The 13,253-nt window shown below is 39.4% G+C and overlaps 1 pseudogene; it reads left to right on the forward strand.

Moving 5' to 3' along the window:
* Positions 1-3,973: 3,973 nt before the first annotated feature.
* LOC101672401 overlaps positions 3,974-13,253 on the forward strand; it is an 89,350-nt pseudogene continuing 80,070 nt past the window's right edge.

The following is a 13,253-nucleotide window of genomic DNA, read 5'->3' on the forward strand; positions in this document are numbered from 1 at the left end:
TCTTCTGGGGATGATGAAAGACTACTGTGATCATGGCACAATTCTGAGAATCAACACCACTGAATTGTATACTTAGAAATGGTGAATAGAGCAGTAGTGAATTAAATCTCAACACACTTGTTAAAAACAAAACAAAACAAAAAACCCAAACCAGAATCCGCCCCTAGAGGCTCTGATTCAGGTTTGTGGTGGACTCAGATGAATCATGCTCTGTGGGAAGTGTGTGAGCTAATAGCTTGGCTATTGTGCCTTCAGAGGACTGCTGTCAAAATGCAAACATGGTATCTGGGAAAGTTAAGTTAATGAACACCTGCTATTCCATAGATAGGAGTTAAATTATGAAGTTACCATCTGTCCTGTGGACTCTGAGCCATTGAAGTCCAACTATGAGAATCTGAGTGGCAGGAAAGTAAAATACGGTTAAGATAAGTAGTTTAATGATGGGGAGGTGTGTAAAGGGGTCCTAGGAGAGAGTTTGTAAGGGAGAGGAATTCTGGGATGACAGAGGTACCCGAGCCCACTCCTCTTGGACTAACCTGGTACCATGTGCATCTCAACTTAAGAATTAGGGAAAATGATAGCTAACATGTGTTAATTACTTACTTTATAGAGGTCAATGTTGTAAATGCTTTTTTGTGGGCTTACTTTGTTTAACTCCTTCCAAAGACCTGTGAGATTGATATGATTTTTATTTCCATACTACAAAAGAAGAAACTGAGGCATAGAGTAGAGTGATTATTAGGTCTCAAATTACATAACTAACACTTGAAAAAGCCGGGATTCAGACTTGAAAGTTTGGCTCTAGAGGCTTATGACCACCCCCTGTCCCCAGGTTAGTATGTTGATGTCACCTGGCCGTCACCAGCCAAGGAAGAGGGCAGAAGGAGAGGGTGCCAGTTACTTTACCCATGGCTTCTTGAGGCCATGACCAGGCTGCAGGTACTTTAGAGAGGTTGGGTGACGCAATGTGGTGGTTCAAACAAGCACTAAATTGGATTTGGACCATCTTGAGTTTGAGCTCTAACTCTGCTACTAGTGTCTGGAAGATTAGGGGCATTTGATCTCTGTAGGCCAGAACATCTTAATATATAAAAGAAAAAAAAAATTGTATTGTCTCTGCCTTGTGGTGAGATTCCAACTCAGACAATGGATCTCAAAAATCTCAGTGAACCTCAATGATTCATCTTAACGTAAGGTAGGGGAATGCCAACAATAACAGATTAAACCACAGGAGAGTCCCAGCTTCTAGATTATTCCTGGAGGCTCATGGGTTGATAAGCAATCAGGGAAGGAAACATCTGTCTTTTCAGACCAATTCCTAATGTTGAGAGTTTGAGGATCGCCGTCTCACCTACTGGTGTCTGAGGAGTAGCTACTCCCCATTTCAAATAATTGACATTTAAGAAAATTCTATCTAAAAAATGAGTATTCGATATCTGTGAGAAAAGTTGGTTTGGCGAATACTCAGCTGGGGACCATGTCATCTCCAGCCCAGGCTGATGGCTCAGCAAACCCTTGAGAAGGCAAGCTGTGGCAACAGCTGTTGCTTAGATGAACAGACCGAAACATCTATACGTCTTGACAGTTCACTTCAAATTGTAATACCACTCTTTATTCAGGTGGGGGTCCATCTTTTATGTTTGTCCTCCACAGTTCGAGAGGGAAAAGGAGAAACGGTTTGATTTTGATTTCAACTTGTACTGAATGGAGGGTGGTGGAGGACTTTTACTGAATGCACTGTTAGGATGGCAGGCAGATGTCTCCTTAACAGGGATACTGGAATTTAGAGCATTTTGGAAAGCATTTTTAATGACTTTCCAGTAGCTGTGGGATTTCATAGCTCCTGAATGTGCTCATTTAACATTTGTTTGGTTAAGGGGCCCTTCTTTTGAAATGGTAGCAAAGAAAGCTCTGAGGATCATGTTGAAGGAGAGCTGTTTTGAAATGTAGTGACAAGCTCATAAAGTAAAGGTCATATCTGTGACCGGTTGATCATTAATTTGTTTTTTTGCCTCTGGGCAGACCAGAGCCTGCGTATTTGCAGCAGACCTTAACACCGATGATTTGAACAATGAAAAATGCCTGTGCTTTTACTCCAGCTTTCAGAGGTCCTGACGTATCAAGGGAAAAATGCTGAGCTCAAGGCCTGGAACTTGGGGTCTTACCATCTGTCTACTCTAATGGCCCTTCAACCGGCTCTATCTCTGTCTTTTTCACTGTTAGAATAGAAACCTTGAGATAGATTTCTGGGGCAAGTTGAGGACATTCTTTTTTCCAGGGATTTTGTTTTTGTTTTTTTTTAATTTAGGTTTTATATTTTCTGCCTTGGCTGAATTCTTTAATCATCAGGCTGATGTAGTTTAAAATAATTTAAAGTAGTTTTTAAAGGAGGAGCACCTTATCATTAACTCAGACAATGTAATTAAGAGTTTGGTTCTAATCACAGCATATTCTTATGTTTGTGAATAATGAGGGTGTTGATGGTGTTACCGCTTCCTGGTAATCTAGTGTATTCGGGATTACCTCTTTAAATTAAGATGATGCTTGGCCCTGTCCTTGGAATCTTGTATTTCACATGTGATCTGCTACTCTAGCAGCTCTCGGGAAGAGAACCTTCTCATCCTCTCAGCTCTGCTGCCTCTCTTCTGCCCACGCCTTACCGGTTTCTCCCAAGGGAGAGCTAATCAACAATTAAACCAGGCAGAGCTGGGAACACGGACGGGAGCCTATGTAATTGGCTGGGGTGTGTGGGTCACTGTGGTTTGGTGGTTAGTACTTGCGTGTGACCCTCTCTTCCTCTGCTCTTCAAGGGAGACCCACCCAGGCTGCTCTCTCCCTTTCTCTCTGTTCCAAATACAGAATCCAAGAGGATTCCTGTTCTTGGGTTCCTGGCTCTTCATTCCATATTAGCCTGGGCCTTGTTGGCATACTTAAAAAGGCTGACTTTTAGAAGAATGTAAGAGCCCTACTTAGGCTCATGTCTGAGTCACGTACTCCAACTCAGCTTTCACCAAAAAGCCATATTGTGACAGTCTGTAATATTGGCTCACTTGCAAATAAATATTTGCTTCCCCAGATGACTAGTCTTCCAATCCCCAGAGTTCCCTGGGATAGAGGCATGAGTAATAACAGCTCAGGATTCAGAGTCCTGACTCTCTGAACTAATATTTTTGGAATAAAATCAAACATTTTTGTAACTGATAACACTGAGTGTTCCACACCTCGCTTGTCTGACTTTTGCTTTTTCCTACACTACAATGGGAAGCATACTGACCTGGCTGTCCTTCATTCTATTCTGTTCCCAGCTTTGCCCTTTATTCCTTCTGTGTGCTGGGCCCTTGATTTCTTCAAGTGTAGAATGAAGGGGTTGAGCTGAATCCTTTTAAGTTCACCTCTAATCTGTTCTGTGCTACTGCAAATGTCCCTTTTGTGGGTTCAGAGCCCACTTAGGACATTTATTTTTATTTTTATTCTTTGTTCTGAGTTATCTTTTGAGTCTCTGTCTCCCTTGTTCAGTCTCTCTTTTTCTGACACACACACACTCGAATATCAGTGAATTAAATACAATTTCTGTGAATGGAGAACACATTTTACATGACATAAAATGCTTTTCGGGAAATGGAAGAAAACACCCTGAGCAATGCAGGGTTTTTTTAAAAAAGCAGCTTCAGGCCAGATCTCCTGGTGCCAGAGGAAACAGATCAAGCAGCCTCTAATTGGCCTCATTTATAGCCTTTTCACATAACCCGGGGTATCCTATTTTTTTTTTTTTTAAAGAATGAGCCCGCTGCACTCTGAAAAGAGCTTAATGTTTCTGTGAATAACATAATTAAAATGGAGATTCACATCAATGACTTAATCTGGGCCATTGATCTATGAAGAAGTTCTGCAAGGATTTAGTCAGAAGGCCTGTGGAGAGGAAAAATAAAAATATGGTTTGGTGCTGGAGCTGGAGGTTGCACAGTCCTGGAAGATGGCTGCTGCTGCCAAGCTGGATGAAACACTTCTGCTTGAAAACACCGTGGTCATGTGGGCGGAAGAGAACCTGGACAGAGAAAGGAAGAGCAAGAGATGAGACAGGAAACGGTCTATTGTGTTCCACCCCCATACCCGTGTGGCCCCAGAGGACAGCCTGCAGGTGCTTGACACTTGTGACACAGCAGAACGACAGAGCCAAGCAAATGGAAGTTCAGTCTCTCTTCTCCATAGGTCTCTGCTGTAAAGTCATTTGTCTCCTTTAGTCTTTGTGTCTTTGAGCTAAGTAGTATGAATGCTATCTTTCAGACAAGGAAGCCAAGACTTGAGGACCTCATATGGCATTCCAATGTCACAAAGTGTTTAAGGAAAGAAATGAGGTGTAACATGTAACATGTTGGATCAGACCTCCAAGGCTCCTGTTTTGACATCATTTTGTTCATTAGAGGGGTGGCCTTGCTGGAGGATGATACTACACTTCCCATGAGGCCATGAGCATCTGAGAGCTTGATTCTAGATCAGCTTTGGTAGCACAACACATTTACAAAGGCTAAAAATAGAGCATCCCTATATATTTTTAATATATATATATAATCCCCAAAACCTCTGGGGTTAAATACACACACACACACACACACCCTTATTATATATATATTATAATATATATATATAATATATAATTTTATATATATATAAAGGTATATATAATATATGTGAGGATATATTATCTTCATATCCTGGGGGAAATATGCTTTGTTCTGGCAAACGCTGATTTGCTCTCACACCACAATCTCTGTTGATACCTGGTGTTTAGCGTGGTTTGCTCCACCACCTCTTGTGGAGGAGAGGGGAAAGGATGGTGAGAAGTGGTAACAGAGCAAACCAAACTGTCACCAACTTTTATCATCATCCCAGAGGAGGTTCTATTTCATGCATGAATTGCTTGGTGTGTATATTATTTATGGAGTCACCCAATGAAAACCACAAACTCTCAAAAACAAAAATAATCCCTTCTATTCACCCATGGAGTTTATCTTCCAGTTCTAATTATTATCTGGAGAATTGAAGGGAGTTTCAGCCCACATCTATAGAATGTTACTTTTCCACTCATTTTTTTCTGTATGTTTGGGAGACCATTCTCCACGGGTCTCTCATGTTTCTGTGTTTTACGACAGAGGTACTACCTGCCCTCTTATTGAGAACTACCTTTTAGTGTTTGTATAGAAAACAGCCTTTTCTTTGGAAAAAACAGTATTTTTTCCAAAGCAAAGAACAGGTATGCTTACTACAGAAGAAAATGAAAAAAATCTCTGTAGAGCAAACAACAAGTATACATATTGTCGATTACAGAAGGTTAAGTCTCCTTTTCTTTAATGCAAACCACTCTGTGTGAAGCCATGTATTTGGGCCCATTCCTGCCCCTTCTGTGAGACTTGGTACGAAGGGGGAAATCTAATTATGCTGATGCTCCTGCCTCCTGCTATGCCGTGAGTAGTCGAGTCCTTTGCCTGTGACCCACAGATCTTATTTGTTTCTTTTCTTTTCTTTTTAAAGATTATTTATTTATTTATTTATTTGAGAGAGAGACAGTGAGAGAGAGCATGAGAGGGGAGAAGGTTAGAGGGTGCAGACTCCCCATGGAGCAGGGAGCCCGATGCAGAACTCGATCCCAGGACTCTGGGATCATGACCTGAGCCGAAGGCAGTCGCCCAACCAACTGAGCCACCCAGGTGCCCCAGATCTTGTTTCTTCTGTGAGCATCGATGACCTGTTAATACGTTATGGCAGCCTAACCTGTTTGCTTTTTTTAAAATGATAAAAAATATAACTGCTTGAAGCAGAAGTTTTAAAGGTTTAGATTGCCTTTTGTTGTGATTATTGCACTTAAAATGGGCTCTGTGCTGATGTGAAAGGTCGGTTTATTAAAAGTGGAAGCAGGTAGAACTACACAAATACAAAAAACATTGAAGTCCCAGGAAGACTCTGAGTGGCAATGTAAATAAATTAAAGAAATTCTTCAGAGAGAACTCCCTATCTAAAACTCAGTTTTATCTAATATATGGTAGGCATATTATTGATGTCTGTTAAACTGAATTAAATAAAAGCCATTTTGCTTAACTCAGTGCACGCACGATATCCATGGCCAGCATCTAGTTAAACATTTACAAAATTTGTCAACTTGATTGATGGAAAAAACTAGTTTCTAGATATGGAGAGACAGTAGAGGAAAAAATAAACAGTACTGTAGAAAGACTGTGAAAGGCTAGGAAAATACAATTCTGAGGAAGGTCTTCCAGCACAAATATGATTTAACCATAGAATAATCGATTTTCCCAAAGAACATGAAACTTCTCTGAACCATTCTTATCACTTAACCACAAGAGGAAGGGGGTGATGCTGCAAATAAACTGTCCATGGACGTGTGGTTATACCTGCATGTCCTTCATATTTGCAGAACTACACTCAACCAATGTTATCTTGGTCTGTGGTTGTGACTGATAAGTTTGTGGTCAGACTGCTGGGCTTGCCAGACCTTTAGTTTATGGCTGCAGGTCTTCTTTGTAGAGACTCGTTTTTATTTGTAAATGTGCACCTTTGCTAGGAGTCTGAGTGCCTATACCCAGAAAAGGTTCCTTCCAGCTCCATTCCCAGCACCCTGTTGATGCACCCCAAATTGGTCTCACTCTTCGTGCTCCTATTAAGGCCATCTATATAGCTTAGAACTTACAGCAAGGGTTTGACCTGATTTCAGCTGCCATTTACTATTATTATTATTATTTTGAGAGGGAGGGTGGGGAAGGGCAGAGGGAGAAGGAGAGAGAATCTTAAGCAGGCTCCATGCCCAGCATGGAGCCCAATGTTGGGGTTGATTCTGTGACCATGACCTGAGCTTGAATCAAGAGTCGGACTCTTAACAAGCTGAGCCACACACGTGCCCCTATTATTATTTTTTATTGTCCTTTATGCTAATGGATTTATTATTTTCTTCATTAGCTTTTATGTTTATTTACTTTCCATATTCCAGTTCTCTGCTGTATTTTTAAAACTTCATCTTTTATAAAAATATAATTTTTTACATCCACATGTGTATGAACACATATATAACATGTTGTGTTATTCAGGCCCTCAATAAAAATGCCTGTGTACTCATTAAACAGATTGAGAAATAAGACTCTGGAAGCCTCCTTTATTCTTCCTTCTAATAAGTACCCCTCCCTCCTCTCAAAGGCAGTCAATATGTTGATTTCTAGCATCAGAGAAGAGTTGGTCTTTTTTGAACATGATGTAAATGAATCAGACAGTTTGTATTCTTTTATGACTGGTCTCTGAATTAGAAGTATATCTGTGAGATATATCTATATTATTGCATAACCAATGCATAACCATTGTGCTAGTACACACAACATATACCCCCCACACCATGCTTTATACAGTCTACTGTTGATAGATTGTTGGGTTATTTCCAACATTTGGCTCTTGTATAAAAGGTAACTTTTATACATCTTTTGGAGCACATGTATATACCACTCTGTTAGACATATAACCAGGAGTGGAACTGGTAGGTATGGTCCATATATGTGATATTAATTTTATGTGTCAATCTGACTGGCCATGGGCTGCCTAGATTACATGTTATTTCTGGGTGTGTCTGTAAGTGTGTGGTTGAGATTAGCATTTGAATCTGTCCCCAGTGTGTACATGGGCATCATCTAATCCACTGAGGGCCTGAATAGAACAAAAAGGGATGGTGGGAGGAAATTGCCTGGCTTTTCTACCTACCAGTTTGAGTTGGGTCATCTCATTTAATCTTCTTTGGCCTTCAGATTTGGGGGATTTTTTTGTTAAGATTTATTTATTTATTTTTAAAGAAGGTACGTGGGAAGGGAGAGTAAGGGGAGGGGCAGAGAGAGAGAGAATCTTTCAGGCAGATTTATTGCTGAGCATGGAGCCCAAGTCAGGACTCTATCTCACAACCACAAGATCATGACTTGAGCTGAAACCAAGAGTCAGATGCTCGACTGACTGAGTCACCCAGGTGCCCCCAAAATGGGATTTAAACCATCAGCCTCCTTGGTACTCAGGACTATGTATAAACTTGGACAGAATTATACCCCTGGTTTTCCTGGGTCTCCAATTTGCTGTAAGGTGGATTTTGGGATGTCTCAGCTTCTGTAATCACATGAGCCAATTCCTCATAATAAATCTCTCTTTCTCTTTCACTTGAACATGGAGGCGTGTGCACATACATGTCTCTTTGTTTGGTTAAATTGTTAACCTCTGTTATTTCCATAATATTTAATTAAATAATGGAAAATTATAGAGATAATTTAGGGTCTAGAAGAGTTTAACTTTCTCCAGCAAGAATTTATTTCTCCTTCTGGAAGGCAAATGGATTTAATTTAATGGATTTAACATTTGAGCTGATTTGAAGCTCCTTGTGAGGTCTGCCTTGTTTTTACTTCATTACTACTCCAAGAGCATAGATTTTCTGGAGTCCTAGCTAAAAACCTTGGTTGTTTAGCATAGTCCTTCTTTCTGGGACTGCCAGAGTTCATAACAATGAACAAAACAATAAATAAATAAAATAAAAAGACTTTACAATTATTTTTTAATTTTTAATATTATGAGACATATTTATATTAAAAAAATTGTTTTTTATCTGAAATTCAAAGCTAGCTTACATGTTGTATTTTATCCAGCAAATTTACTTCTCCTTTAGTGGATCTGCTCTTTAATTTCCCTTTAGCCAACCCATGAGGGCTTTGAAGGTTCTGTTCAGTTTTTCTTCCACCAATTTCTATTTAGCTCCTGAATTATGTGTTGGAAATAACAAATACCTCGAGGAGAAATGTGCTGAATATCCAGCATACCCCTGATTGTCACTTTTTTCTTGCTCTTGATCTCTTAAGTCCTCACACAATTGTAACTGTCTGATGTTTTCTAGAAAATGTATAAATATTTTATTTTAGATACCAGTAATTAGAACAGAATTTCCAGTTCTTTGTCCAATTCAATTGTCCAATTCAAATTTTAAATCTACTTATTAAAATTACTATTTCTGGGATGCCTGGGTGGCTCAGTCAGTAAGCTTCTGACTTTGGTTCAGGTCATGATCTTCGAGTCCTGGGATTGAGCCCCATGATGGGCTCAACACTCAGTCCAGAGTCTGCTTCTCCCTTTCCCTATGTCCCTCTTCCTTCCCTCCCCTTCTCCCGGCTCTTCCTCTTTCTCTCATATAAATAAATAAAATCATTTTTAAAATGTTACTATTTCTGATTTATGAGTATCATTAATAATAACAATAATAATAATAGAAGATAACATTTTAAACACAAAATGTTTCTGTCAATAATTTAAGTATTTTACATGGATTGACTAATTCTCACAAACCTGTTTGAGATAGATATTATCATTATGTCCATTGTTTAGATACCTTTTTTTAAAAGCCTGCAACTGATATCTATTAGGGACTGAGGAGCACCACCACAGAGAACCGAGAAAATAATTAGTGCTCACTGTTGGAGCTTGGCACGGTGCCTCATATTAGCTACTTACCCCATAAATAAGAATTAATGGTCACTGGACAGTTTGCCATTCAGGTGGCACAACTCACATTAGCTAATTGCATTTACTTGGCCTTGGGAACACCCACCTCATTTAGGATGCTGGTCTTTCAACATTATTATGCTTTTGTGGTGTGTTTCCTCAGACAATTTTGGAACCGTGTTTTTCAAGCCCTGTTTTAGCAGCAGCAATTCAGTATTCCAAACACATCAATGGCTGAAGAAAGTTAGAGTGACACACGCTACTTGGTTATCTTTCTTTCTCTCCATTGTGAACTTAAGAAAACTATTTAGAAATCTTCAGAGCTTTAGGGCAGCACAAAGTTTTGAAAAATGCCCATCTGACTCCTACCTGATTGTTCCAGAATTTTTTTTAATTTATTTTTTAAAAGATTTTATTTATTTATTTGAGAGAGAGAGAGAGATCACAAGTATGCAGAGAGGCAGGCAGGCGGGGGATGGGGATGGGGGGAGATGCAGGCTCCCTGCTGAGCAGAAAGTCCCATGCGGAGCTTGATCCCAGGACCCTGAGATCATGACCTGAGCCTAAGTCAGAGGCTTTAACCCACTGAGCCACCCAGGTGCCCCATGTTCCAGAAATTTTGTAACAGTAAAATATGGTTCCAGTCCATGGGCATGGTTGATTGATGCAGAAGTAGAAACCTAGCACAGATTGAGCCAAGTTGAGCTCTTCTCTAGTATTTTGGGAAAACTAGTTGAGTCAGAAGCTGAGCTTTAATATAGAAAGAAGCCAGTTCTTGGTCCCATCTCAGGGACTTGGACTTTATTCCTCAAATTGGGATTTTCTTGCTTGGAAACATTGCATCTTTATTTATCTATACCAAGGGAATTTTAGCAGACGTCCATTATGAAGTCTTTCCATGGATTTTAAGCCTCTTGAGGGCCTCAGCCATGTGCTCTTTGCCACTTGTAACCTCTGCAATGGTGATCATAATTGCACTCATGAATTTCCATGGTGTACTTATAGGAGCAATGGGTTTAAATACAGAAATTCTTCCATCTCAGTGCACTAGGTCCACTAGGTCACAGGTTCTTTGGTTAACTTCAGAGGGTGTCTTGTAATCTCTTTAGACTAAAAAAAAAAAAGAGAGAGAGGAGAGAACTTTCTTTTTTTTTTTTTTTTTTTTGTATTTATTAAAAATGTAGAAGAGAGAGGGATATCTGGGTGGTTCAGTTAGTTAAGTGTCTGTCTTCACCTCAGGTCATGATCAAAGCAGCCTGGGATTGAGTCCTGTATCAGGGGGAGGTCTGCTTCTCCCTCTGCCTATTGTTCCCCCTAATTGTGTTCTATCACTCTGACAAATAAATAAGTACGTTTTTAAAAATAAAATAAAATAAAATGTAGAAGAGAGATGACACTAGAAAACAATACAAGTTCACAACTGCAAAAAGTCAACAAATATCACCAAAACAAAGACAGAGAGAAACATGGGTGAGTGAGAGTTTTCCTAAGAACCATAAAATGAGTGTGCATAGAAACCTAAATTTTCCATGAGAAATAGTCTCGATCTGATGACGTTTTTCTTCTCCAAGAAAGCCCAGTGGCTGAAAGGGAAATAAAGACAGTAGGACAAGAGGAAGAACAACAGAGAGGAAAAGGACAAAGGGAGGGAACATATTGAGAATCTCTGAATCTCAACAAAAATATCATGTAGATAACTTAAGAAATCCTCAAAGCAGAGGTGATCTGAATTAACAGATGATTCAAGCAGGGCGATTTCAACAGGGAATGGTGATATCATCAAAGTGGGGGAGACAAATAAAACTCAGTAAAAACACAGCAACTCTGCTCTTCATCAGCAAGACATCTTGGGTATATAGATCCAAAAATCCTGAGGGCAAAGCTGGGAACATTGCTTATGGATCAATAGGACTACATCATTTAACCAATGACATTTATATGTGACACTTTGATGGCCACGAGCACAAAATTTGAGCTAGAGAGACCTGAATTTAAAACGCAACTTTTTGTAAGTTTTCTCATCTTTAAAATGTAAAGAGCAAAATTTACCTATTTTTCCTTCTCTGTCTCTGTCTTTGTCTTGTGGTCATGAATGAAAGTAACCAAAGCCATGAACCTGTCCTTGCAAACAACATCCTGTGAAGCTAGGGCTAGATCTTTGATGTTATACCTCATGGGGTCCCATTCTCTCTGCTCTTCATGGAGATATCAAACCCAATTTCCCCTGGTCTTCTAATAGTAATATTATGAGATTCTTACCATACAAAACTTTTCACATGTGAAGTGCATATATTCTGAGGCATTCAAAAACTAGGTATAAAGATGACAGAATCTAATAAAATGAAACAGTGCAGATAAATCTGTGCCTAATGCTCCTTATTTTTTCCATGCCTTTCAGTTTCTAAGTCCACACAGTGTTTTGAAGTGAACTGCATCCAAACAGTACAATTTCAGGTCACAGAGGCTAAGACAACTCTCTAAATAGAAGAGTGCCGCCTCAAAAAAACATAAAAAATTAAAAAAAAAAAAAAAAGCGCATGTGAGAGAGAAACTATTTGGCAGGAAGGAAAAACTTTCTCTGAAAAACAGCCTGAAACAAAAAATCAGAAACAAGGCCAAAAGAATGTAAATGTATTTCTTCAGGCTGACTTTGTAGGCACAATATTTATTTTACTTTCTCTCTCAGGAAATAAGAAAATTGGCCAACGAAGAGATCTGTTTTTATGCTCGGCATTGAAAATGGACAAACTGCCATCTTCCTGGAGGAATTCTAGTATGACTGTTATTTACAAATGTTTTGCTTAGAGAATAAGGCACAGAGTGGAGTTCTGTCCATTGAATACCTTTGTTTGTTTTTGCTTGGTTAGCTGATTTTCCACAATTACTTCTTCCACACCCACCTACAAATTACAGTAGAAATGTTGATGTTGCATTTCTGCCTGCGGAGTCTTCCTGTCATCAGATAGGAGCGCTGGAAATCCAGAATATTAACTCAAAAGGTTACACTTCTATAGCCCCTTCATTTCTCAAATTCATTTTTGGCATGAGACAGCAACGCTTTCTCCTTGCTTCAGTGTGAGACTGAGGAAATTACTGTTTGGCTCAGCTCTGTTGTCCAAGGTCATTTCCCAGGCTACGGTATCCAGTTTAGACTATTCCATAAGTGGCGCCTGAGTGGCTCAATGGGTTAAACCTCTGCCTTTAGCTCAGATCTCAGGGTCCTGGGATTGAGCCGTGGCTCGGCTCAGTGAGGAGCCTGCTTCCCTCCCCTTCTCTGCCTGCTTCTCTGCCTGCTTGTGATCTCTGTCAAATAAATAAATACAATCTCAAAAAAAAAAAAAGGCTATTCCATAAGCAACATAAATGTTAACTAAATAATAACCTATACAATGGCATGTATTAAGACAGACGGAAGAGAAGAAACTTTCTCCAAAGAAATAGCTACAAAGCTGGTTATTGTAGTTTCTTCTGACTCATCCTGAAAATACTGAAATGTGGTTTGAAGTTAATGTCTCAATAAATAGAGGGGTCTTTTGATTGGCATGATTAGTTGTCTTTTATTACAGTATGGGACAGCACAAGGATAAACATAGCTGGGTGAAATTCTACAGTATATGGCAGAAATAATGTTAAAGTTATCAATTTACTGGCAAGACCAGGACGACATGTGCTCGCACCTTTTCTTCATGTGCTTTTAGTCCTTTGTTTCTTTTTTCTATCATCTGTGCATG

This window comes from Mustela putorius, unplaced genomic scaffold (assembly GCF_011764305.1).
Source record: "Mustela putorius furo isolate JIRA1106 unplaced genomic scaffold, ASM1176430v1.1 tig00000056_pilon_pilon_pilon, whole genome shotgun sequence".
NCBI lineage: Eukaryota > Metazoa > Chordata > Mammalia > Carnivora > Mustelidae > Mustela > Mustela putorius.